We start from the raw sequence: 4,883 nt of genomic DNA, 5'->3' as shown, positions 1-4,883 counted from the left end.
ATGGGTCCTCACAGCAAACCAAGTTATGGGTTGTTCTGGCTAATCCCTCAGGCTTCCTTGGGTTAAACTTTGCCTACCTGCTTTACAGGTCCATGCTGTGAGTTTTGGAGCTATTTGGTGCTTTTAACGTTCTGGTTTAGGATGCTGTACTACCTTGAAAGGTCTTTGAAGTCTTCTGCATGTGTTTGAGGTGGAACCTATGAAGTTCTTGTGACCCTGCTGTTCTGTGGGATGGGTTGGACTCCAGTGGCTATCTACCTTACCTGCTGGGCTTTATCCTGGAAAAGCCTGCTCAGGGGTGGGAACACCCTGCTCTGCTCTTCATGCCTGGGTCTTCCTTGAGATGGAAAGCAGTGCGTTCATTCCAGCCTTTACCGCCTGCATGTTGGAAGAGGTTCTCCTGGTAGTGCTGTGTCAAGCCCCACTTGCACAGCAAGTCTCCCTCTGGAAACAGAGGCAGGATGACAAAAAACTACTCCTGTATTGCTGAAGCTGCAGTCCCGTACTGCTCCTTCACCTCCACCCCTGCTCAGAGACAGGGCTACTGCCATGCGGCCGCAGAGGTGTGGCAGGGCTGTGGGCATCCCCCCACGGAGGTGATGAGAAGGTGGCAGTGCTTTGGGTACACTCCTCCTTTGCAGGCGTCAACATATCGTCAGTGTGGCCCCTGGTCCTGTAGCAAATCGTGGTGGCTTTGCTCCCACCAGCAGCAGGTGTCAGGAGGGTCATACAGATGGACCTACTGTGGCATGGGGAGAGCAGTGGCTATGACTGCGAAGAGCTTCTCCCTGAAGGGCTCTGCAGCCTCTCCTCAGCTCACCCCATCAGATGTCATATACAGGAATGTATGCGGAGGGCTGGGCTGATGTGGGATTGCCCAGAGTAATGATTTATATTGAGCTGCTGTGCCCTCTCCCCACCTGTTGTTAAACATCTGTTTAAATGCATGAGTTAATCGAAGTATTGTTGTCAGATGTGTTAAGGATAAAACTTTATTTAATGGTGAAAGGTAACTTGAAACTTGCGAGAGGAGGGAAGATGAGGGGAGAAACACATGCAGCATAACAAGAAGCTGATTTTTGAGGGCTCTGGGACGGTTCCTCTCTATTCCCCATCTTGTTGGCTGCTCCTAGGCAGCAGTGCCCATAGCAACACTGCCTGGTGCAAGCAAGGCTGCAGTGATCCCATGGGCATCCCTACCACAAGAGAGACCTGAATTAAGGTGTCTTCTGCTGCAGCTTTCCCCCCAAACCCGGCTGAGCAGCGCTCACGCCAAGCATCCAGTCGGGAGGAGGTGAGGGATCTTTCATCCATCAGGGATGCTGAATGAGAGCTACACCTCTCCTGGCTGTGAATGCAGTAGATCTACAAACCTTCCCCTTTTTATTAGCAACTTTCCCCATGTAACCACGTTCCTGTGGGTTGGGGTTGAATGAAGAGAAGCTCCTGTTTTAATTTTTGCTGTCAGGAGTAACGGGTAAGTGTAGGAGGAGGAATATTAATCATACCCAGCAGGCATTCTTCAAACTTAGAAACAGCATAAGGAAGGAGCCCAAATGGTTTAAACATTGTGGGGACCATTTGTATGGGAGTCTCATGCTCAAAAACGTGCAGGATACTATCTTTTTTTTTTTTTTTTTCTCACCCCAATTTAGTTTAAAGGGGAAGTCACTGCTCTCTCATCCCCAGTCTGCAGCCCTGATATGCCGGTGAGGTCTGTGGTCCTCAGAGAGATGGGGAGAGGTGTACAGAGGACATTGTCCCTCCCGTTGAAGCTCCCATCAGTTGGCTGTTTCTTTTTCCCAATTCATTCTCTTTCTGGAAGCAAAAGAAAAGGGGAGGGAGTATCATCTTTTTGCTATTCCTAGTTTTTGCATGGGTGTTGTAGCAGGCACAGTGCTGCCACGGGGAAATCAAGCTTTTTGTCTCTTTGGGGTGAAGTGAGGGATCACTGAAGGTTTGGAAGGAATCGGAGTCACACCATGGGCTTGTGGGTCCACCCTGTGAAGAGAGGATCACTTTAATCCCTCTCTTGGGCTTTGAGAGGCCCCCAGACCTCACCCCCCTGCTGCACAGATGTGCAGGCTTGCTCACAGCTTACCTGTGACCAGGGGCATCGGTGCCCACCGTGGGAGCCTGGGGGAACTGCACCATTCTTATGCAACTCTTTCCCTTCCCATCTCACTTTTCTCTACTCCTTTTTTTAATATGAGAAGCTCTTGGGCAAGGATGCCCTGTGGGTTTTTACTCTCCTGGAGGCTGCCTGTGTTTTCTAGCTGAGCTTGGAAGCCTTTGCATCCTTCATCTGAAGGGTGTGGAGCTGGCTGACAGCCTCCACTGCCCATGGCTGGCTGCGTTGACCTGGGGCTGGCTGCCACCAAGAACAAAATGCCCTTATTCTGGGCAAGCCAGGGTACGGGGATCTTACCTGGGGCTGGCTGCCACCAAGAACAAAATGCCCTTATTCTGGGCAAGCCAGGGTACGGGGATCTTCCCTGGGGCAGGTCATGAGGCATTGGGCCCTTCTCCTACCTCCTCTGTTCTGTTTTGTTAATATATCACAGAAGCCTTTCTCAGATCGGCAGGAGGCTACGAGGAGCATCACCACACTGCTGTGCAAAATTGCTATTCTCTTGCATCTCGCCACTGCTGAAATTGGTTAAAAGCATCTGACTGGGAACCAAATTTCCTCTGCATCTCCTTAAGCATACAGAAAAAAGACTGCTTGGCAGATTTCACTGTGCCTCAAACATGGGGTGGAGGGCAGGCAGAGAGAAAAAAAGAAAAAAAGATAAGAGTTGTTCACAGAGCTGAAGTCCTGCAATGAATTTTCTCAAACAAAACACAGTGGTCCTGGTGCTGAGCCAGCTTGTCTCGCTGGGCTCCCCAGAAGGGCAGACCTTAGATAGGATGCTGGAGAGCTGGGCTTTCCCAGCAAGTGGGTTTCTGCTTTTCGTCAGGGCATCATCAAAACAGATGCATGAGTGAAGCGTTTTGGATTTGGAGACAAAACTTCATTCTCCCAGCTTAATCAGCTTCTTTACAAAATTCCCAGCCCCTTCTGGTAAGGCATCCCAAACACGATGCTTGCGGGAGGCTGCAGCATTCCTCGCTTGCAGAAGTTTCAGGCCTGATTCCACATGTGCAAAATGAGTTTATTCTTCTGAATCGGCACATGTTCTTTTTCAGCAATGCAGGGTTTGTTTGGATAGGGGAATACGTCCACTGAGGATGTCGGCATCGAACAGTAGAGGAAGGAGAAGAAAAAGCCCTTGTGAAACTCAGGTCAGGTATGGCCTGGCATCAAGAGCCAAAAGAATTGTGGTGCCTGAAGTTTGCAAAACTCCCCCAAACTGTTGTTTTGCTCTGAACCTATTTCGAAGGGGCTGTGACCCTCCCGCCCCACCCGAAGCTTTTACTCCCCCCAGCAGCAGCATTCAGCGCAGCAGCACAAAGAGCAGCAAGCTGTAATTTGCCAACAGGGCCGTGTCCCTCAATGAAAGCTTCCTACGTGTCTATTGGAAGATTATCCTATCAAATCCCATGCTGCTCTGAAAGGTACGCATTTGAAACATGACTAACGCTGATAGATGCTATTATTCTATTTTATTCTCCAGCTTGTGAGTAATGTCTCATTATAAATGGGGATGCATTCAGAAAAACATCATCTGCCTGCCGGAGCGTGGGCTCCTCTGCACGGGCAGCTCGTGGCAGAGGAGCCGGTGTGCGGTGGCACGTGGCTGCGTGTGGGTCGGCAGCATCCTGGTCAGCAGCAGCCCATGGGTGCTGAGCTGGCCTCGAGCTCTGCTTGCCACCCGGGCCGGGCTGTAGCTCTGTGTTGGGGTGGGTCTGATGGCCCTCAGCGGGCTGCAGGGCTGGTGATCCACGAGCCCAGGCTGTGGGGCTGGCACTGGTGGAAAACAGGGGGTACTGGCAAAGGTGGTGCAGGTCATTGCTGGTGGAGCCGGCAGCCTCTTGCTGTGAAGGTGTTTTATGGCCTTCACGGGGTACGTGCCACCCTGCTGAACGTCATATCTTCTCAGAGCATCAGAGTTTCCTGTAGCTGAATATCAGAAAACTCTGGGCTATGGGAAAGTGTGTTATAACAGGGGATGGACAGGCTCCTGCCTGCTTCCCTGGCTCTGCAGCCAGGGACACGGGTCTGTTTAGGTGTGCTGCTCCTCTGAACGCCACTCAGCTGTAAAAGCTGTACACCTCTCTGTCCAGAAATGGACCCTGATCTCCTGCTGCAAGGGAATCTTCTTGTCTGTATGGAAGCCAGGTTTCTCTCCCTGTTGGAGATGTCTGCTGTCATCGACCCTCTGTCTTCCTTCTCCCGTGGTGTTAAGCACTTGCATTTTTGGGGTCTTCATCACAAGGTGAATGGCTGATCTCACCCATGCTTTTTTTGTGTGGAAAGGTCTCAGGTTTTGCAAGCCCCCTGGCCGGGACAGCAGGGTCTCCCTGGCAGCTAGTGCAGCCATCGCATTCATGGACCATTGTGGATCAGCTGAGGCTGCTTTGAACCACTGAGCAAACAAAATGCCTCTTCTCTAATGAAAGCCTAGATATGTGTCTGCCTGATCAGCATGCCTGGACTACTGTGTCAGCTCTCCAGGGGATAAAAATATCAGAGAGCAAGCGTGTAGCAGGCATGTGGTGGAATGCCTGCCTTTGGAGGCACCTGTGAGAGTGGGTGGCAGGACTCGCTGGTGGTGGCCATCAGGAATGGGGAGTTCAGTTTGCAGAAGCTGAGCCCACGGGGGCTGCTAGGAGTGAAAATGCCCAGCTCTCAGTTCAGGCTCTCTCCAGGTGTCCATCCCGCGCCTTCAAACCTTCCTCCTTAAAAAGAGCTCCCCAGATACACAGGTGCTCATGGAAAT

At 51.4% G+C, this 4,883-nt stretch overlaps 1 long non-coding RNA gene across 1 annotated transcript; it reads right to left on the bottom strand.

Annotated features, from left to right (window-relative positions):
* Positions 1–977: 977 nt before the first annotated feature.
* Positions 978–3,348, bottom strand: LOC121092760. Its single transcript, XR_005829375.1, has 2 exons — positions 2,429–3,348; positions 978–2,361 (listed from the first exon to the last, which is right to left on the bottom strand). It is a non-coding gene; the product is annotated as an uncharacterized LOC121092760 (long non-coding RNA).
* Between the last annotated feature and the right edge of the window lie 1,535 nt (positions 3,349–4,883).

This window comes from Falco naumanni, chromosome 8 (assembly GCF_017639655.2).
Source record: "Falco naumanni isolate bFalNau1 chromosome 8, bFalNau1.pat, whole genome shotgun sequence".
NCBI classification, from domain to species: domain Eukaryota; kingdom Metazoa; phylum Chordata; class Aves; order Falconiformes; family Falconidae; genus Falco; species Falco naumanni.
Note: the sequence above shows the minus strand (reverse complement) of the source record. Positions and strands in the feature narration are given on the sequence as shown.